Source organism: Spea bombifrons, chromosome 2 (genome assembly GCF_027358695.1).
Source record: "Spea bombifrons isolate aSpeBom1 chromosome 2, aSpeBom1.2.pri, whole genome shotgun sequence".
NCBI classification, from domain to species: Eukaryota; Metazoa; Chordata; class Amphibia; order Anura; family Pelobatidae; genus Spea; species Spea bombifrons.
Genome location: NC_071088.1, coordinates 110,886,812 through 110,910,617, shown reverse-complemented (window position 1 = coordinate 110,910,617; position 23,806 = coordinate 110,886,812). Strand labels below are relative to the sequence as shown.

Sequence of the window (23,806 nt, the reverse complement as noted above, 5' to 3'; positions counted from 1 at the left end):
TTGCAAGATGCCGAGATAAGTTGGAGAATAAAAGTGAAAGTGGCAATGAAAAGGGGTAGTGACCACAGAAGTTAATCAAGAGAAAAAGATAAGAACCGATGTAAGCTTTGGATTATAGCAACATTATTGATGTCCTTATTATGATTTCTATTAACCAGTTAAATCTTAAATGGGTACTCAATAATTCAGGATCTTCGTAAATGATTTCCCCCCCAAGAAAAGTTATTCTTTATAGTGTGTAACCAATTACTTTAATTTTTTTTCACTAATAACAAAATAGCCTCCAAGCTCACATATCCCTTACCCAAAATACCTAATATAAAAATGAAAGAGCCTGTCTCCATCACCATAACTGCAGGTTTATATTGCAAGATAAAGACAGTATGTGCACTTACCTGGGTGTCTATTCACTGTAATATAGGATGTACGTGTGACTAGCCCTAGGGTTTCTAGCCCCCTCCCGCATCAATTTGATTATTAATATAGGGAAGAACCTGGTGACCGTTCCCCATCAGCTTGGTGCCATAGACAGCCACCCAATTTGGTAGGGGTGGCCCTGGACCTACTTTCATGTTTAGATTGTAAACTCTCGAGCTGGGCCCTCACCTCAGATGTTGTTTATGTTATGTACATAGTATAAGAGCTTGGATTAAAAAATTCTGTTCCCAAGCAAATCAAGTGATGTTCTTATTAGGCTGCGCTGAAGGATTCGTCTAGACAGAACTCATGTTTACTAATGATACGTCTCTAACTAATATCAGCCAACAGAACACGTTTAAAGCGACACTCTTACGATCACATGCACTTTAGTACTCCTATTCTTTACTGCCACTGACTGGCTGCTTGAAGACCAAAATCGTTCATGAGGGATCATGAAGGAGATGGGCAGCTGCAGGGCTCCAGCTTCTACCTCAGGTAAGTGCTTTTTTAAATAATGCATATTAAAGTTCTCACAGAATACTTTAATATGTTTTTTTCTTTAGTAGGGGTGTCAGTGACAATAAACCGTCCCTTTAAATTACCAGAAATGTTCCCTAAGGACAGCATTAAACATATCTCTGGAAAACCAACCTAAACCCTGGCATTCCAGTCTTCATATGGAGTTATGAATAAAAAAAGTATTCTGGTGCAAAGTTTTTAAAAGTAGTCTTAGCCACAGGAGCCAATGGAATGGCCTCACCCCAAATGGACTCGTAGACAAATAAGAGTTACACTGAACTTAAATTGGAGGAGACTGCAACACCATCACCCAGTGCAGGTAACCCACCTAATCTCTTGTCCCAATCGCCCTAATCCTTACTATGAACCCCTACATGTTTTAACTCCTCATTTCTTTCCCCTACTCCTTAAACATATTTCATCTCCCTTTCCCCTTGACAACCCCTCCACAGTCCACATCTCTCCCTCCCTTCTGCCATCACTCCTACCTTTGGCTCACATACCATTCTCTCCTTTCCTCATAGGCTCCCCGCCACTAACCACTCTCAGGTGAAGTCATCCCATCCACACACATCACAAGAAACATATAACCTTTACACCTAGCACTTTCAGCCATTATCCTAATCAAGCCATCTGAACGATCAACAACCTCTACAGATCATCCAGACCCGATCAACTCATCCCCATCCAAGCAGTCCTCTCTTATTGTTTCACTTCCCCCTCAACCACCGACTAGAAAGCAGGGCCTTCTTCTCATTTTGTATTGTGTGTGACTTAAATTATTCCACTGATTGTAACAGCGCTTCAGAATCTGCTGTTCCTATATAAATACACATAATGTAACATTATGTAATGGTTCAATCAACAAGAACATTGCTAATAGCACTTCTTCAATTCATAATTCATATTTTAAATTTGACCATTTGAATAATTAGAAGACGTTTTCTGAAACTGTTGCGTATTTAATAGTGCACAGTGCAGAATGGATCTTATTTTGCTACAAAGTAAAGGTGACATGATATTACAACACTACAGGAACTGCTGCAATCCTCTGATCGTCTATAGTGTAAGAATTTAAGGCTAACGCTGCGATAATGATTCTGCATAAAGTGTGACAGGGAGCTGTATGTCGGCACAGTGGAAGCATAGCTGTAGTTTGAGCAATTCATACAAATTCACTGCTCACCGCTCATTTAGCAAGGTGGCGAGGGAGGGGTAGGCGAGGGGTAGAGGAAGCACATGGGGAAATAAATTAAATCATTAGTTAGAGGAGAAAGGCATTTGCTCTCAGACAAGACCTCTCACCCTGGCTCCATTCGCTGCTTATTAAAGCTGCCCAGCACTACCAATTAGCAGCACATTCCGTAGGCCTGGCAGGTGACAGAAGGAGGAGCAGGGGCGGGTCACCTGGTAAAATAAGAGCTATTAACAGTATTGGTGGGGGGTGGGTCTGGTCCAAGGACGGCGCTGAACATTCCAATAGAAAACCAACCTAGACCAAGGAAGATGTACTTCTCACAGTCACCTGCTCATAAATCACAGATATGATGTTGCCTACATTGTTTCTGTTTGCGGAATTGAAAGCAGATAAGCATGGACGTTTACTTACTAATGAGCTGGCCTCTATGCTCCTGGGACTCCTGCATTATCACATATAATGTCTTGTTTGTCCCGGCTCATATTTAATAATGCTTGGAGTGACATTAGTTCTACGGTATAAACTACAATGTACTAACAAATCTGATATTACATGTGTTATGTAAAAAACTAATCAAGTATATAAATATATATATATATATATATATATATATATCCCAACATATCTTTAACTGAAGATTATTCATTTGTAAACTATTGTATTTGCTCAATTATAAAGCAAGATTTTTTTTTTCCAGAAAAAACAACCTTGTCTTATGTTAATATCCATGGCACCACTTACTAGTTACGACTTTTTCACCGTGATCGGCTGCAACACAGCTTTCCTGGAAGCAAGAAAAATGGGCAAGCGTAAGGATCTGACCGACTTTGACAAGGGCCTAATTGTGATGGCTGGATGACTGGGTCAGAGCAACTCCAAAACTGCAGCTCTTCCGGGGAGTGTTTCAAGAAAGGAAAAGTGGTAGGACAGCGGCCAACGCTCATTGCACGTGTGGGGCAAAAGCTGGCCCGTGTGGTCAAATCCAACAGACGAGTTACTGTAGCTCAAATTGCTGAAAAAACATATATATCTATATGTATGTGTACTTGTGTGTGTGTGTTTGAGCATGCATGTGTACTTCTGTGTGTGTGTAAGCATAGATGTGTACTTGTGAGGTATGTGTGTGAGCATGGATGTGTACTTGAGTGTGTGTGAGCATGCATGTGTACTTGTGTGTGTGAGAGCATGGATGTGTAATTGTGTATGAGCATAGATGTGTATGTGTGTGTGAGCATGCATGTGTAAGTGGGGTGAGATGGAGTGTGTGTAATTTGTGTATGTGTGTTTATATATGATAGATTGATAGATATACAAGATACAATAGATAGAAGTTTGTTTAATTCTTGTGAATACTTGAGAGGTGTGTTTGTGTGCATGGATGTGTACTTGTGTGTGTGTGTGTGAGCATGGATGTGTACTTGAGTGTGTGTGTGGGCATGCATGTGTACTTGTGTGTGTGTGTGTGAGCATGGATGTGTAATTGTGCATGAGCATAGATGTGTAATTGTGTATGTGTGTAAGCATGCATGTGTAAAATGGAGTGTGTGTAATTTGTGTATGTGTGTTTACATATGATAGATTGATAGATATACAAGATATGATAGCTAGCTAGATGGATAGATAGATAGATAGATAGATAGATAGATAGATAGATAGATAGATAGATAGATAGATAGATAGATAGATAGAAGTCTGTTTAATTCTTGTGAACTCTAAGAGTATGATAATTTAAAATAAAGCTACAGTCATTTCCAGTGAGAATAAAACAGCATTGACAGAGACGAGAATATATTTTACTGTGTTTGTGAAGCTTCAAATCAGATATGGTATAGGGATAATTTGTATGATACCAATTCCTAAATGAGTTATCACATTTCTTGTCATTTGACAGCAGTGAAATCAGAACTGTCAATGTATCAGAGATCAAAGCAGCCACTCAGAGGATTCCCTACCTTTGACAACCATGGCAGCAGTATGACATACACAATAACTACAAACTTAACCATAGTTTATTTTACAAGGAAGTTACAGGGACTCTTCTCCTACAACTCAGGCCATTAAAGTACATACACACACACACACACACACACACACTTTTACCTGCCTCCAGCCTGTTTAACAACTTTAGTAAAAATGGTTGCCTTGTGTATGTATACTAAGTCATGTCTCTTTATGGGGATAGATAGCTACTATGCATGTTACCATCTAGATTATAAACATTACCAATAACATATATGTACGCATTATTAAAAGTATTCTTAGATATACCATAAACATACTTCTTAACAGTTCAAAAGTCCAAAAGGGAAAATGTATCCATATACTAAAATTTTCATTTGCTGACTATTTTTCATATTACTTCAATAGGTGCCTGGATTAAAATTAATTAACAAATTTAATCCACCATAAAAAGGCTCCCCTTGTCATCACTTTGGTACCCAAGTAACAGAAAAACTGCCTTAAAAGTGGGCAGCCAATCTCAAGCTATTTCAAACGGAGACGCAGCAAGGTAATGTAGGGCAATGGGCATGTCGAAGCACGGAATCAGATTCTGAAATGAATGTGGGAGTATTAAGATAGCTCTACAAAAACATTGTACTGCAAGATCCAAAGTTTATCCATTGACTAGTGAGAGTAGGGCTTTCAATGGACTGAGACTTCTGTCAATAGAAAAATGAAGTACGTCTGTTGGAGCAAGATTGTGCTTTAAGCCACTTCCTGTAATATGTGGCAGACCTGGAATGTTTCCAGGTTTTAGGAAGGGTATTAGTCAGCTCTCAAAAAAGTCCTTTGTCTATCAATTCAATAACCAAACAAAAGCACTGAGAGTCAGGAGGGGAGATTGTGGCAGAAGTTCCTAAGGTGATTTCTGGGACCACAGATGTTGAGGGCAGAATGAGAGGAGCACTATTTCCTTCACTTTTTCATTTCTGATTTTCTTTGAAACTTTGGAAAGATGTAGGCTGGGCAGAGGCCCCAAGGAAAGGACAGGGGTTTGAACCTTGTGGAGAGGCAGGAACAATTTTGGATGTGTGTGAGCATGGATGTGTTATGTCTGTGTGTGTGTGAGCATGAATGTGTAATGTGTATGTTTGTGAGCATGGATGTGTAGGTGTTTGTTTCTGAGAATGTATCTGTCAGGTGGTGTTAGAATGATTGTGTATGTGTGTGTTAGTGAGTATGAGTAAGTGTGTTTACATATGTATGCCAGAGTGTATGTCGGCACAGACACAGACAAGTTGTTTGGGGGCAATGATGTCACAGACCAGCTGTTGATGTTTTGGGGCCCTTGGGCAATTTTCAGAGAAAGGGGAACACTAGTAAGCATCTCTAAGGTCTATAGGGAAGTCTATAGAGACAATACAGTCTCCTACCTGTATAACTGGGACAATAGAACTTTTTGACCTCAAGTGACTTGTCGACCCCATGGAGGTCCAATATGGGTCTCTGCTTCCACTTAGGCTTCTCTTCAATGAATTATGAAAAATGTATGCCCTAGAATCTCTCTCAGAAGAAATGATGGCCTAACACAAAGACTTAATCCAGAAGAGCTGTCCTCTTTACATGTTCTGCAAGTATTTGGTAGAATGTGAACGCATGATGTCTTTTATGTGACTCTGTGGCTTATTGATAGCAATTTATTGTAGGTATTAAGAAAAAGCATAGATTTTATATGCCCAGTTTCCTTTCTAAACATGTTTTTGGCTGTTTCTATATGGAATGTTGGGCTGCAGAACATTGTGATACATTAATTTCCACCTAACTGTCTGACCTCCTAGAAAAGCCTGGCACCATTCAGCCCAGGGGGCACTCCAAAGCTAAAGGCCAAATAATTTAGTATTGCGTATATAAAATATGTAAAATGTACATACATTATATCTCATAACTCATGGATCAATAGGGGCCCCAAGTAAATGCTTATATAAAGCATACCAACAGCTGTCTCAGTTGACAATCATTCCTACTTTTACTTGTTAACTGAATTTTTTTCCTAGACAGACAATCCAAATGGTGTAGATTCCAAATTATTTGTTTCATATATGTTTTATTTTTTACCTGAATAAAGTCCAATGCTGGGGTTTGATTCTCCAACCAAATGTTTTTTTTATCAGCCACCTCACTTTTTTTATATAAGGATAAACTGCTAGATAGATGACACACTGCAGTGACCGAGCCAGCTTACGAATTAACAATTTACTTAACACTAGCGAGGATGCGAAATGCTAGAGACCAATACCACTATAACCAAAACAACGAAATACAGACCATTACAATAAACCTTACAGTCCAGATAAACAAATAAGTTACAATAAATTTAAGAAAAGCAGTGACTAGCTTCTACTAAGGCTAACATGTTCACATAAAAATGAAATGAGCCAGACTTGTCTCAGTAAATGCAGGTGATCCCTCTGGCATTTACATGGTTAAATAAGTCCAGATGCTTTAAAACCTGGTAAGAACAAAGGTGGTTCTATTTAGTGGCCTGTTGTATTTAATATGGGGAAAACACTGCACCTTGATGGCAGCAAACAATTACACTTGAAGTGGGAGGGCTCCGGGCTTTGCTCGAGGCTCTCTGTGCAGCGAACGTTGTGAGCTTAGATTGCCTCAGGCAAAGCTTGCAGGGATGTGAGCATTCAGTCCACGGCAAAGCGATGATTTTCATTACAAATAATAATTATATTGTTATGGTAAACGGTTAGCAGTGACAGATCAGAACATCTGGAAATAACAAGTAACAGTTCCTGGCCCCCTGGTTACTAGCTAGAGGAAAGCCACACAGCCCCGCTGTATATGGGTCTATAACAGATCAGACCTGCACAATGTTCAGGACGAATTTTGGAACATTTTCCTTACTGAACTGCGGGGGCTCAGCCATATTTTTAGAATGTCTGGTGTGGACAGCTCTCTTGAGGTCATTCCACTGCATTTCTAATGGGTTAAGGTCTGGGCTCTGACTGGGTCACTTCACAAGGCAGGTTTTCTTCTTTTTTTTAAATAATTCTGTAGTAGATTTACTTTGATGTTTAGAATCTTTGTCCTGCTGCATTACACAACTTATTATTATTTATTGTTATTGATAGTGCCATCATATTCTGTAGCACCGTACAATGGGTAGACAGGACATAACAAGTAGTATATAATATCAACAATTTGACGTACAGAAACAACAGGTGAGGAGGGCCCTGCTCAAATTATGGCAACTTCTATTGAACTTCACCTCGAGGACAGCCAAACTGACATTATCCTGCATTATACTGTGATAAACTTGGGAATTCATTGTCCTCACCGATAATGGCAAGCTGTCCAGGCCCAGAGGCAGCAAAGCATCATGCTCCCTCCAGCATATTTCAATATACTTGACTATAGGGACAATGTTTTCATGTGGGTATGCGGTGCCTTTTTTTGGATGGTGCACATTGTGCATGATGTCTTTCATATATATTTTGTGCTGCTTAATCGCTGTTCTGCTACGCTGGACTTGTCTCCTGGGTTAACTAATGCCAGTGCTCCAACAGGTTGGAGGTGGGAACGTTTTATATATTTGCTTATAAAACCCTGGGTTGTAACTTATGGAGACATAGGCAAATTGTTAGAAGGTGATTGATGATTCACACAATATGTAATCTTCAGGATGTGCTTCCTAAATCGCAGCCTTTAACAAGAGACAGCATAGGAAACAATAGCACCGTAAAACATCCATTTTACATTAATTACAGCAAAGGGGCACTCAACAAGGATAAACAAAGCAAAAAACTGTTTGCCATCCCATCTTCAAATGACAGAAACATCCTAAATGTCCTCTCCTGGGGATCTACTGGGCACAGAGCCAGCTAGAAAGGAGCATAAAATAAAGCAATTGGAGAACAGGCACATCCCTGGCTATATCAATAGAGATAGAGTATTGACAATGATATCATCATTTTAAGTGACTATGGACTAAAAACTTAATCCTTTGAGTATTATTAAGATACAGGTGGACATCACACATCAATGTTTTTGACCTCGATTTATGATGCTTGCTGTCTGCTAATTTGGAATTCTGGTGGGTAATTTATAAAAATGAGTAGAAGAATTTATAAAAATGAGTATAAGAATAATGGTGATTTGGTCAGGAAAAAAAAATTTTGGGACAGTACTTGACTTTTGTTTATAATCTCTTTCAATACTTGCAATAAATGCAGTATTTTATTGTGCTTGTATCTTGTTTGAGACTCTTATCTTTGAGAACTTACATACACCGTACATTTGTAAACTTGTTTTTCACCTGACCATTACACCAACAAGGACTTTTATGACATTGACTGAATAAATTCATAATATGAAGAGTGTTTTTTGCCCATTCATCCAGTAGAGCATTTGTAAGGTTAGGCACTGATGTTGGACTGGCCTGGCTCCCGTTCCAGTTCATCCCAAAGGTGTTTAATGGGGTTGAGGTCAGGGCTCTGTGTGGGCCAATCAAGTTCTTCCACACCAACCTCGTCCAACCATGTATTTATGGACCTTGCTTTGTGCACTGGGGCACAGTCATGCTGGAATAGAACAGAAAAAGGTCTTCCTCAAACTGTTCGCACAAAGTTGAAAACATAGTGTTGTCCAAAATGTCTTGGAATGCTGAAGGGGACATTCAAGGGGACAAGGCTATGTTTCTAACTTCATAGGCAGTGAATTACAATACGTAACAGAGCCTTCAAATACTCAAAACACCTCCCCTTAATATCCCCTTACATGTGCAGGAAATAACATAACCCTATTAAAGGCCATACAAAAATCAAAATAGAAAACCTATATATACAAAGCATATGGAACGGCATATTGAGAGAGCATTTAAAACATATAACAAAACAAGCACGGAAATGGAAAATGGAATGGTTCACATAATCGCCATAAAACATTAATAAGACAACTCCTCCAATCGTTATAAACCATTGCCCGCACAGTGTGGAAAAACACAGGCACAATTAATGAATGTTATATGGATATAAAGCAAAGTATAATATATATGCCTTGTATCTAAATAAGGTGTTCTGAAATAGGAAAATATGTCACATGTAAATGTATTCTATTTGTGCCAAACTACGCTTTCTCCTGCCAGACATCAGAAGTAAACCCTTTCAGCGCCAGACAGAACCAGCGTTGTAAAGAGAAGGGGGATGCCGCTGCACAGGAGCTGCGTTGGTGCTGTGGCTAGCCATGGCTTAGCGTATTCAGAGCATGTCCTGTCCTGAAAAGGACAGCGAGTTATTACAGCAGCCCACCCCAAGCATCAGACAACATTGATGTTGAGGTGAAAACAGGACTCAATTTATTTGGAACAAGCACAGCTATTTATATACAGAAACATAATTGCATCAGGGGTATAATCCCATCATTTCCAGACAGCCAGACGCCTTTATACAGTTCTATGGCCAGCAATGCCCACCTGGTAATGAGTCACTATTTTTGGGTGATCGCGAGGGAGCGGCGTCAATCCCGGGTACCAATGGAGAGCTCAGGGTCTAAGGATGTTATATTCCAAAATGCAACTTGATCCGACATCGGGACCCTGAGCAACAGCATCGGAAGCGTCCCCATGTGAGGTAGCCGGGCCAGATTTCCGTTGCCACGGCTGGGTAAACCTTGGTCCTAAAGATTAGTAATAAAACCAGGGTTCCCAAATAAACTCCCTCTCCCTAACCACCTCCGAGTGTTGCCGACTACAAGCACAGTATAACCCCAAAAGAGCGACGTGGTGGGACAACTCGTGTCCGTAGTGAAGCAGTTCCAGTTGTCGGCGGGAATCGCCGTGGTTCCTAGCCGATGTACACTCCCATGATGGGGTTACCCCGACATATTTAAATACAGGTTATTAGAACAAGCGTGAGGTAAAAGGACATCAACAGGAAATATAGTATATCAATACTATGTCCCATTCAGTATTCAGTCCTTTTTGGGTCTTATGGCAAGGGATAAGTCAAGAAACATATCTAGTTCTCCTGTTCCCTCATACTAAATAACCCAAATCAAACATCACAGGGAATGCAGAGCTTTTATTTATATCTCAGATCAGCTGTTTCAAAAATAATACAAGTGATCATGCTTTGAACTTAGTATGTGACTGAGATTTATAATGAAAGTTTAACAGAAACCATGTCAGAAGTTCCTGATTATTGTTGATAGGTTAAGGCAAGCTTGGTTAGGCAAGAGTAAGGAAAAGGGAGAGAGCTTCAGGACAGGAAGTTGATTAGATAGTGGCCATACGCTGCCACTGATTTGTGAAGTGAACTTTAAAATCTCCAAAATAATTACACTTGAATTCCAAGCTACAAAATGAAAGCACAAACTATAGATTCATTATAGGTTTTAAATTAATTAATTAATTAGTTAAAGCTGGGACAGTGCTCATTTAAGGCTTTATCTACTTTCTGCAGATGCTTATAGTAAATCTACAAGGTGTAAAGGTCGATAGTCACTAGCACCATTTACCCAATGTCTGATCATTTACGAGAAGTAAACAGAGTCTACACAGGCTACAACACTAACGGTGTAATTAAACTTTTTCTTTTTTTCCCCCTATAGCTGTTCTTGGCTTCCAACAAGGCTGTGATTTATGACACACAGACAACCACCGACACAAAAAGTGTAGCATTCAAGGCAGAAGGATACAGCAGACAAGCCCTGTCATGGTGACATCCTGAGCAATACGAAGGCATGACAGAGAGATCAATGAGTCTCTCCAAACACTAGCCCTTTAGCTACCAGCTTTACTACAGAATATCAGCATTTATCTCAATGTCTTCATACAGAAGTGTTTACTCTCATATCCCTGTCATTATCTGACAGTCATATAAAAATTCTTGGATTTTATTTCCTGTAGCCGAGCTCTATAGGAAACAGGGATCTCAAAGATTTATCCAGGCTGAAGAAGGGGATTCTAACATTTTTATCCCTCCATCTTTCTCGTTTCTTTTTCGTTGGTCAGATAGGGGGAAAAAATCAACATTCAGTCAAGTTCCAAACTCATCGATTTATCTCCTTGGAGGAATCGTAGGACAAATAGAAAAAATGCAGGATTTTTCAGCTATTAACACTTTTTTTGCCATAAAGGTTTCAATACAAAAAATTAACTTGTCACCATTAAGTCATAACAACACTTAATTGTTCATGTTTTCATTCACATCCACGTCGATGGTAAATTCACATATCATATGCCTATGAGATGTGGCCAAATTCAACATCACCTCTGATATTATGGAGGCTTCACATACGTTATCTGTATATACAGTTTGGATTATAAGTCTCGACCGGTAGTTGCTGTGAGATCCCTGCTAAGCTAGACATGTATCTTCATGGCATTTGTGTCTGTAATGACCAGGGCTCTAACTAGGTCTGCATTCCTTCTCTAAATGCCGCTGCCATATCTTAAGTGTTGCCTTTTTGCATGGAGTAATGAAACAGGTTTTATCCTGGGAGCTTATTAAAGCATTGAACACACAAGCTTATACTCCCTGCAACACAGCGCCAGGTCTGTGAGTGATGGTGAAAGCACCTAGCAGTGGCAGTTCTCCACACCAGACCCAAACAGAGCCTGACAAAGGGCGGGGAGAGAGAGGGAGCTTCCGCTGCCTGGATCTATATCCCTAAGGAGGCCCAACAATCCCCTCTATAAATCCAGGGCTCTGTTCTTATCCTCCCATCCAGAGCATTGATCTGAATGTGTACAGAATGGGGATTAAAAGGGAACAGTGAAGGAAGGGTCAGTCCAGGCATTGATACCTCAAGGGAATGAGGCTTAATATTATAACTATGCTGCTAGCGGCTCATGTTATCTGCCTACATCTACACAAGTAGTGATCACTGGTCAGTCAGACAGTCTCGCATCACCTGAAGCTTCTTATTGTTCTCCATAGAAGATTTAGACAAACAATTGTCTAAGGATGCCGCGCAATAAATGTATTTAATTATTTTCCAGTTTTAAAGAAAATAAGATACAACTGTCCATTAAGGGAAACAAAAAAGTAGCATTTGCAAACATAGCTTTTAGGCAATAGTTTTTACACCATGGATGGAATTTCGACACGTTTTATGGTACACCCAGTCCCTTGAAAACCTTCATGAGATATTTTAGGCAGCTATTGAAGAGTTCTGATATGCAAGAACATAAATGAGGAAATTCTTGTTTTTGAGGTCAGAAACAGAAAATTGACTGATAATGTATCTGCTCCATAATTTAACTGACCAATGATGAGGTTCTCACGCTGAAACAATGTGATACCTAACATGCTAGTTAATATAAATCACATGGTATAATGAAAATGACTTTTTGCCCATCACAGATAGGGGAATTAGATGAATGAAGAGTGTAACAGAAACCAGAAAATACAGTTTTAGATGTTTTCTGCTGCCCTTTTTCACTCTTCCAGTTTTCTCTTATTGTCAATGACAGAGCAGGATATACCGTAATATCATATCCACCATTGGCTGCGTGGTGCTTGAGAGTGTAGTATGGAAAGATCTGTTTGATCTATGGAAGCTCCTTTTCCCCTCACAAAAAACAAGTCTTGAGTGTGAAAGGGTGAATTCTCAGTCACATAGTCTCAGTGGCGTCGCTACAGGGGGGCAAGGGGGGGCAATTGCCCCCCCTAGGTTATTCCTTGCCCCCCCTGTTGCCCCCCCGCCGAATCTGTAACCCCTTGACTGCTAACGACGGCATGGTGCCGTCGCTAGCAGTCCCAGTCAGGTGCTAATGACGGCACCATGCCGTCACTAGCACTACCTTACCTCGATGGAGGTCTGTGGACCTCCATTACCACCTACCCCGGCGATCTGCCCCTCAAACTGAAGGGCATCACCGGAGCCACCCGATCTGCCCGGTGACGTCTCGCGCAATGACGCGATGACGTCACCGCGCAACTTTATTAACAACTGACAATTGTCAGTTAAAGAGGTATGGGGGCATGCTGCTTAGATGCCTGTATCTCAGGCATCTAAGCAGCTACATACCCCCAACATATACCATTGGAAAGGTAATCGCCTCGCCTTTCCAATGGTATATAACTTGTAAAAAAATAATAAAAAATATTAGGTTAAAAAAATAAAAATGTAAAAAAAATGATTTGGGGGTCTCTAAAGGCAGATAAAAAAGATCAAAATTGCCTAGAGACCCCCAAATTAAATTATTTAAACAAAGTAGTTTAACTGTAAAAAAAAAAAAAAAAGTTTAAGAATTCTAGCTAAATGATCACTGTGGTAGCCAATGTTACCACAGCGATCATATAGCTATAAAAAGTCACATTCCCTTTTTAAAAATGGCCGATACTAATTTTTAATCCTATGATCCCTTTGATCATGGGGTTAAATTTAGCCAACGGTAGAGGGAGGCAATTTTTGAAATCCTGATGAACTGCAAATATTATTAATATCAGCCATTTAGCCTGTGCGGTACGTGAGTAACCATCTCATCGCTGGAGCGCCTTGCATTTTTACTGCAAAACTTATTTTTGCTGTAAAAGTGATTTTTATTTCTCCCTTTACCATCATTTCTTTGGGATTGTAAGGGGAAAGAATGGTGTGTGCTTCTGTGAGTGAATGTATTTAAAGTATGGTGTGTGTGCTTCTGCGAGTGAATGGAGATATGAAAGGCGTGTGAATGGTCAGTAATTAGGGTTGAAGCCTTGACGTGGCATTACTGCTCACGTAAGAAGTTAAATTATGGCACAAAAAGTACACATTTGCAAAAACGACATCCCTTGGCGCATCAAATGAGGGGCTGCATGTGTTTCTAGGACAAACCTGGAGTGCGCAAGACACAAATGAACATGTCGCTATGGATAGAAAAAACATATTTTCTAGCCAAAGCGACATATTCCATCATTATTTGTGCACTCAACTTTTGTCCTAGAAATACATGTAACCCCTCATTTGAAGCTCCAAGGGGTGTAGTTTCTTAAAATGGATGAATTGTCTGAATGAGGGAGAGCATGAGTTAATGTGATTGTGTGTATCATAGATGTATAATTGTGGAAGGGTGAAGATGGCACTAGCAGGATGTTTGAGCCTTGGGGACCAAGATGGCACAAGCCGGTTGTATATGGGACAAAGATGGCAAATCGTATGTGTGTTATCTGGGTGTGCAACCTGTGATCTATCCCTGTAATTTAGGGGGTTTTAAATATACCATTAATGCCGTGTTTTTATGTGAATTCCAATTGATCTATACCTGCAAAGCTGGGTTTGTGTGTTCTTCTGTAGATCCATATCTGCTATGCTATGTTTTCCATACATTATTTATGTATACCTGCAAATACAGGGTTTGTATGTCTTGTTCAGTTGATTAATACCTGCAATGCTGTTTCCATGTATTTATTTGATCTATACCTGCGATGCTACATTTCATATATTATTATTGTATACCTGCAAATACAGGATTTGTATGTCTGATTCTGTTTATTTGATATATACCTTCAGTGCTGAGATCACAAGTGGATTTCAGTTGATCTATACATGCAAAGCTGGGTTTGTGTGTTAATGTGTTGATCTATACCTGCTATCGGCAGCAGGGTCTAATATTTATATATATATCGGCAGCAGGGACTAATATTAATATATATATCGGCAACTGGGGCTAATATTAATATATTTGGGCAGCAGGGGCTAATATATATATATATCAGCAGCAGGATCTAATATTAGGCCCTTAAATCATTTAGTGCAAAAGTTAAGGTATTGTGTTGTTTAAAGGATTTCAAGGATTAGTCGCACTAAATTGTGGCTTCAGGCTTCCCATGTTGAATGATCAAGTATTGTATTGTCCAATAACAAAAGTATCATTCCATAGCACATTACTTTTGGCAATATATATATATATATATATATATATATATATGTGTGTGTGTGTGTTTTTTCAGTGGTATGATTTAATGGTGGAAATTATTAATGCCCCCCCAGTTTGACTGTGGTATCTTGTGTGCCCCCCCTATATATTGTTTCTAGAGTCGCCACTGCATAGTCTGCAGGTGATTCACATACTTATTTTAGGATAAGGCATATCCCCAGGTAGTCTACCCTAAGCGTTCCCTCCCTTTAGTGAGTTGGGTGTGTGAAGAAAGCGCGAAGAGAAGGCAGGCAATAGACATGGCCAAACACCACTTCCCTCCCTGGAAGTTGCCAAAAGAAGCAGTGTTTCACCTGCTGACTTCGAGTTAAGCCTGAGAGTTCCCACATATGCTCATAACTGAGCCTACTGCTTTGTGTATCATAGATAAAACTTCTTTTGTTGTGATTATTAAAGATTATTAAGAAAGTTCCTATGGTAATTATGAATGTCACCAACTATTTGCATATTTGTAAAATACAACAGTGTATATTTGTCCCACACTCCCACCTCACTATGTTATGTTTACAGTGTGGTATTCTAATAGTAACTTATTTAGAAATGTAGTATACTATATTTCCTTTAAGTGATGGGAGAGTATAGGTTATCAACATGGCTGGGCCTTAGGCTTTTAGGGTCTAGCTATGTCTCTTGACAATGGGGGCCATTATGGTCAGCACCCTAAGCAAGCGCTTGGTTTACTATTATGGTAAGGTTGGTCCCGCTAATCAACTATTAGATCAGTTTTATAGAAGAGAGTATACATGATGTGTGGATGCTGCATTTAACACTACAGATACAGTAAACCAACAAACAACTTATTATTCTATTGCAAAGGAAGCCTATTTCATCACAGATGCATAGATCCCGGGACAAGGAGTGACAACAGCATCATATTCTAAACTACATTATCAATGCCCCCAAAGCAATGTGAAGCTGTGGTGGTTTACGTGATTATGTATATGGACATAATGGAGAGAAATGACCGGTGTAAGGATACACCTCACTTATGTTCTGACCACTACAATATTTAGCAAATATGTGTACCCTACTTTTCATCTTTGATTTGCTCATTTACTTTGACACTGCTGTATAAAGCTAACACTACTCTGCCCTCTTGTGCTGAGAATAATCATACAGAACCAACAATTTACCATTCATTTTAACCTGAATTTCAAACTACAATTTCTGCTTGTGCACGAAGGACTGAATACTATTTAAAATTGTGATGAAATATAAGACTTTATTCTACAGCTTCCTCATTCAGAAGAAATAGGCATACGTGGGAATCTCCCAGGGTCTGCTACCCAGAGTTCTCAGTTTTTCTGAGCTTAAAGAAAGAGGAAAGTGACCTGGAGAAGAAATCCTAAACCCCGAGACTCTGGGCCAAACCTGGAGAGTTCCCAGGTAAAGGAATGGACTCCAACATGCATTAAAAATTACAATTTGGGGGACTAGAATGTTTCTTTAAACAAGCATGTGGATATATAATTTGTTGTTGAGTGCTGAGCTACCTCATGATACCAAATTAGTCATTGCTCCAAATCATATGCCTTTATGGCTAAGAACTAAATGTCATCACTGACTCCTTGTACCTGAATTGATTTCAGATCTTCTTGGAATTGAATCAATGTTGGAATCTTCATCTTGGAACGTGAAGGACATACGCCCCGATCTACATACATACTTGCCAAAGTTTATGGAGATTTTGTCCTTTTTAGGGTTGTTTGAGGACAGGATTTAATTATGCTTATAAAGTGTTTGGGTATCCTAAAATAATTTGGATGCTCTATTAATGAATCATTAATCTAGGCTTGGTCCCAGGATGAAATTTGCCTGCCCTCCAGTAGACAAAAGAAAACCACACACACCTTCTGAACTACTAGAAAAGAGGCACCCAAAGCAAGAAAGTGGAACTTTTCAAATTTTGGATTATGTGGCTTCTTCACTCTGGGACAAATGCCTTTGGAAAGATTTCAAAGAAAATAATTATCTATTATGAAAATTGTGTTACTTTGATTTAAAAGTGTAATTATCTGCGTTCTTTTTTTCACCCAAAAGTCTTTCTTAAATAATTTCCATAATCCCAGAGATGAGCTCCAAGGTCATTGCTTCACTGTGAAGAAAAAAGAAAAGGTGAAACAAGTGCCAAGAGTGTCAGTTAAGGCCACGGTGGGAACCAGATCCCACAATCTTCATTTCTAGGGAAGCACAGAAGGAATCTGCAACCTTTCCTTCGCTCCTATGCCCCAAAAGCCTGCCGGAGGGCTTGGATCTCCTTAGTCCTTCCCAGAGAAGTACTGCTGGAATCGTCTGATGGAAGAGGCCACCCACATGTGGCTGCCATGCCTCCTTCCCAAAAAGCCAAATCAAGATGTTATTTGTATACGTGAGACAGGTCTTTTTTTCTTTTTGGCCAGCAGTGGTTTACGCTTTGCAGCTCTCCCATGGATGCCTTTCGCATTCTCTTGCTCACTTTTTCACAGCACTGTATATGATCCAACTCATTTCATGCAGCTCATTGCTTGAGGACCAGGTTTACCTTAACCCTTTGTGTTCAATGCTGCACTGCTGATTGTAAGACACACATGCCACCTGCTGGCCACACACTACATCATTCTTATGACTCAATAATAAGTGTGACTGACTTATCTTCAGTACAAGGAATCCATTTGTAATATATACCTGTCTTCAACAGACCAAATCTGGACTTTCACAAGGATTTTCATTAGAACCATGGCCTTTTAGGCAGCTTAGAATTGAAGCGGCAAAGTCACTCAATGACAGACTCTGCAATAAATTATTATGATAACCTGTCTTGCCAGATCTCTACTGAAGGGAGCTGTAACACAATGATTTTCGATATAAAACACTTTAAGTGCAGTAAGACTTTAAATAACTGGGGATAAACGATATAAAAGCAGAGACACAGATGTTTTTTTCTGTGTCTTTTTTTTTTCTTTCTTGTTGGTGTTCCATCAGGAAAGATGGAAAGAAAATGAGGGTGACAATTAATCTACAATGGTTGACAGCAACCTGAGATGGAACGGGGAGACGAGTTGCATGTTAAACAAGACAGAAAGGGTACGTCGCCATCTTAAATATTACAGTGACGTAGTGCTTTTCAACCTTTTCTTACGCTCAGTCCATACCAGTGACCCGAACGGATCAGGCACAATTACCTGTATGCCTTTGTTGGGTATTGTGTGCCTGTTTAAAATAAATAGGCATACTAAGGAACTTTCGATATGAGCCGGTCCTGGGAATTTAACCCATTAATTGTTACATAGATAGACTGATGCAGAAAATGTCAAATTGTGTCAACCAAATAACATCCTTTGAGAAAAGCTTTACTTGGCAAGAGGTGAATATATTCTGAATTAAATTACCTGCATTCAAGCAAGGGTTTCAACAACTGGGATATACTATTGAGAAGAGCTATTGTTGGGATGCTCAGATTACATTACATGAGCATAGAATATGGAGTCGTTCATCCTGAAATCGATGTAAAAACCCTGAGTTTCCAGGAACATGTGGGACTGGTTAAAATTATTAAACTCCTCCACATGAAAATGGCACCTGCTTGTGGAAAATCCATCACTGGCCATGTAAAATGACCTGACTGCAATTTTAGTCTTTTAGAGTGCCAACTACATACAAGGCACCTACATGCAATCAAGGGGAAAAAAAATTAGAGACCAACTATGCCACCTTCCGTGCTCCTATTGGAAATCTTGCGTGTTTGGTTTCCTCCAAACAGAAGTAAATGCTGCCGATCATAGTCCAACAAGAATATTATCTAAAAAATACATAAATAAATAAATGGACAGGCATATTGCCAGCTGACAGATCCATAATGATGCCCATGGGGGGGGCAGCATGGGCTATAGTGGACCCTGACTGTTATGCAGAGGAGGGGAAGGCTTTTTGGCGGGAAATTTGGGGGTGGAGTTGGGGACTTAGGAACCATTCTTGTGGTTAGCTTACCTGGTTGCGTGTGCCACCCTCCCTCCCTCCCTTTATATTTGTATTTTTGGTTTGTGGTGTTTTGTCACAGTCTGAGGGCGGCAGCTTGCCAGGTATCCAGGGGGTTCATACAAAATGTTGGGCTGTTCATATCAAAGTAGTATCAAAAGAAAGCCCCATCTGTCCATCTAATATGTCTGTTTTGTTTCAAAAGATTATTTATTGACTTATGTAGTCGTCGTCGTCTTCATCATTCAGTGTTGCACTACGAGTAAACACAACATAACAAGTAGGCTATCACAAAACATCAGAAACAAAATGTGAGGCGGGCCGTGCTAAAACCAGCAGAACATGCAATAACACACATTCAATAACTGTGGCGAGTTTGTAAAAGTGGTCTTATCATACAAAAACCATTGGGGTGATTTTACAGCTCCACTGGTTGCCGCAATAAGACCACTTTTAGAATGTCGTACCAGAATTATTATTCTTCTCAGGTGGATCATACTTAGGTCAGATGCCTGCCTTATTGTTTTGACCTTTTAGTTGTCTAGAAAGTAACCAAGAATATTGATTTTTTTCTCGCGTGAGACGGCGCTCAATTGCAAGGAAGATTTATCCATTTAAATATGTTTACTTCTATTTTATCTCTTGTTTTTGATGATCGTCTCTGGAAGGAATGCTATTAAGTTATGCAAAAGGATTAGTTAATCTACATGGCTAATGTAAATTTATGCACATATGTATGAATTCAAAAGAGGGGCATTTCCACTCATCTTCTTAATGTAGGCAATTTGATGTGTCTCAGGCAGCAATAACAGAAGCGGGGAAGACGTCACCTGCACACATAATATGCTGATTAAGCCAAATGATAAGCAGACAATCACACTTTATTCTTTAATGGTCCCATTGTTTAACATTTATTCCAATCTAGCTTTCTTACAGCAGGTTCAGTTGGACAAGAAATATCATTAGATGGACTGTTGTATTGCTTTCCCCGCAAAAGAAATAGAAACTGATAATTGACACATTTGCTATAGCATAGCACAAATTAATACTGCGTTATAGGCTTGTGTTATCCTGCTTGTCCTGAGATGACACCCTTGCCTCATCCCATTGCCAGTGGCGTCGCTACAGGGGGGCAAGGGGGGGCAATTGCCCCCCCTAGGTTATTCCTTGCCCCCCCTGTTGCCCCCCCGCCGAATCTGTAACCCCTTGACTGCTAACGACGGCATGGTGCCGTCGCTAGCAGTCCCAGTCAGGTGCTAATGACGGCACCATGCCGTCACTAGCACTACCTTACCTCGATGGAGGTCTGTGGACCTCCATTACCACCTACCCCGGCGATCTGCCCCTCAAACTGAAGGGGATCACCGGAGCCACCCGATCTGCCCGGTGACGTCTCGCGCAATGACGCGATGACGTCACCGCGCAACTTTATTAACAACTGACAATTGTCAGTTAAAGAGGTATGGGGGCATGCTGCTTAGATGCCTGTATCTCAGGCATCTAAGCAGCTACATACCCCCAACATATACCATTGGAAAGGTAATCGCCTCGCCTTTCCAATGGTATATAACTTGTAAAAAAATAATAAAAAATATTAGGTTAAAAAAATAAAAATGTAAAAAAAATGATTTGGGGGTCTCTAAAGGCAGATAAAAAAGATCAAAATTGCCTAGAGACCCCCAAATTAAATTATTTAAACAAAGTAGTTTAACTGTAAAAAAAAAAAAAAAGTTTAAGAATTCTAGCTAAATGATCACTGTGGTAGCCAATGTTACCACAGCGATCATATAGCTATAAAAAGTCACATTCCCTTTTTAAAAATGGCCGATACTAATTTTTAATCCTATGATCCCTTTGATCATGGGGTTAAATTTAGCCAACGGTAGAGGGAGGCAATTTTTGAAATCCTGATGAACTGCAAATATTATTAATATCAGCCATTTAGCCTGTGCGGTACGTGAGTAACCATCTCATCGCTGGAGCGCCTTGCATTTTTACTGCAAAACTTATTTTTGCTGTAAAAGTGATTTTTATTTCTCCCTTTACCATCATTTCTTTGGGATTGTAAGGGGAAAGAATGGTGTGTGCTTCTGTGAGTGAATGTATTTAAAGTATGGTGTGTGTGCTTCTGCGAGTGAATGGAGATATGAAAGGCGTGTGAATGGTCAGTAATTAGGGTTGAAGCCTTGACGTGGCATTACTGCTCACGTAAGAAGTTAAATTATGGCACAAAAAGTACACATTTGCAAAAACGACATCCCTTGGCGCATCAAATGAGGGGCTGCATGTGTTTCTAGGACAAACCTGGAGTGCGCAAGACACAAATGAACATGTCGCTATGGATAGAAAAAACATATTTTCTAGCCAAAGCGACATATTCCATCATTATTTGTGCACTCAACTTTTGTCCTAGAAATACATGTAACCCCTCATTTGAAGCTCCAAGGGGTGTAGTTTCTTAAAATGGATGAATTGTCTGAATGAGGGAGAGCATGAGTTAATGTGATTGTGTGTATCATAGATGTATAATTGTGGAAGGGTGAAGATGGCACTAGCAGGATGTTTGAGCCTTGGGGACCAAGATGGCACAAGCCGGTTGTATATGGGACAAAGATGGCAAATCGTATGTGTGTTATCTGGGTGTGCAACCTGTGATCTATCCCTGTAATTTAGGGGGTTTTAAATATACCATTAATGCCGTGTTTTTATGTGAATTCCAATTGATCTATACCTGCAAAGCTGGGTTTGTGTGTTCTTCTGTAGATCCATATCTGCTATGCTATGTTTCCATACATTATTTATGTATACCTGCAAATACAGGGTTTGTATGTCTTGTTCAGTTGATTAATACCTGCAATGCTGTTTCCATGTATTTATTTGATCTATACCTGCGATGCTACATTTCATATATTATTATTGTATACCTGCAAATACAGGATTTGTATGTCTGATTCTGTTTATTTGATATATACCTTCAGTGCTGAGATCACAAGTGGATTTCAGTTGATCTATACATGCAAAGCTGGGTTTGTGTGTTAATGTGTTGATCTATACCTGCTATCGGCAGCAGGGTCTAATATTTATATATATATCGGCAGCAGGGACTAATATTAATATATATATCGGCAACTGGGGCTAATATTAATATATTTGGGCAGCAGGGGCTAATATATATATATATCAGCAGCAGGATCTAATATTAGGCCCTTAAATCATTTAGTGCAAAAGTTAAGGTATTGTGTTGTTTAAAGGATTTCAAGGATTAGTCGCACTAAATTGTGGCTTCAGGCTTCCCATGTTGAATGATCAAGTATTGTATTGTCCAATAACAAAAGTATCATTCCATAGCACATTACTTTTGGCAATATATATATATATATATATATATATATATATATATATATATATATATATATATATATATATATATATATATATATATATATGTGTGTGTGTGTGTTTTTTCAGTGGTATGATTTAATGGTGGAAATTATTAATGCCCCCCCAGTTTGACTGTGGTATCTTGTGTGCCCCCCCTATATATTGTTTCTAGAGTCGCCACTGCCCATTGCTGATGGGGAATGGCTGAGACGCAAATGGCTTTTAGTATGGCTTCAGAAAAGCAACTTTTTCTCTAAAGCTTAGAAGTGTTCAAACTAATTGTATGTTCATTTTATTGAAAGTTTCATGTAGTCTTTCATTAGAGATATTAAGAAGGTAGAGGGTTTGTTTTTTTTGTTTTTTTTTTAAATAAGGCAGGAAACATACAAAGAAAATATAGGCATCCATTGTGTCAATCTTCAGATATAGTTTTTATCTGCATTTAATACGTTTTTTCCTTTCTTAAAATTAACGTTATTTGCATCAGGTTTTGTTTCACATTTGCCGGTTTGCAGATTTTTCTCTGACGGCATCAATGTTAAAAGCTTGTCCATCCTGTAATGTATATTCTACAGCTACCTCCAGGCCAACTCTACTACTGCACTTTACTAGAGATTGGAGTTTGTATAACTCATTCCCTGACCAAGATCTCTTGAAATCTAGTAACTAGGGCTGCAACTAACGATTATTTTCATAATCGATTAGTTGGCCGATTATTTTGTCGATTAATCGGATAAAATAAATTTAATAAACAAGTGATGTTAAATACAAACAGCAGAATAAAAAAAAAAACTTTGATAAAATGCATTTATTGTCTTTATTTCCCAACCAGCCCCCCCAATTTATGCACATTTGAGCCCAGACATGCCACGCTGCCTCCCACATATACCACTCCAGGCTGCCTCCCATATATGCCACTCCACGCTGCCTCCCACATATGCCACTCCACGCTGCCTCCCAGACATGCCACGCTGCCTCCCACATATGCCACTCCACGCTGCCTCCCACATATACCACTCCACCCCCACATATGCCACTGTGCCTGATACGCCTTATACCCCCTGATACACCACTCCATCCTCCCCAGACATGCCACGCTGCCCTCCCCACATATGCCACTCCACTCTACCCCCAGATATGCCACTGTGGCCCCAGATATGCCTTATACACCCTGATACACCACTCCGTCCTCCCCAGACATGCCACACTGCTCTCCCCACATATGCCTTATATACCGTATATGCCTTATACCCCCAGATATGTCACTCCGTCCTCCCCAGATATGCCTTATACCCCCCAGATACCTCATAGTCCCCTCATAGAGTCACAGACCCGTTCACAGCACACTGACACCAAACTTTTATAAATAAGTACTGGGTTAATCTTCACTGCCCCCAGGATTTAGATTCCCCTTAGTTTGGCCCCCCTTTATCTCTAACAGCACTTTAAGTTAACTTTAT

General features: G+C 39.7%; 1 protein-coding gene across 1 annotated transcript in view; it reads left to right on the top strand.

Moving 5' to 3' along the window:
• MCRS1 (microspherule protein 1) overlaps nt 1–13,334 on the top strand; it is a 224,560-nt gene extending 211,226 nt beyond the window's left edge. The window contains exon 15 of the transcript XR_008346277.1: nt 13,311–13,334. The gene's annotated coding sequence lies outside the window, so the exon portion shown is untranslated. The remainder of the gene's footprint in view (nt 1–13,310) is intronic.
• Nucleotides 13,335–23,806: the final 10,472 nt, after the last annotated feature.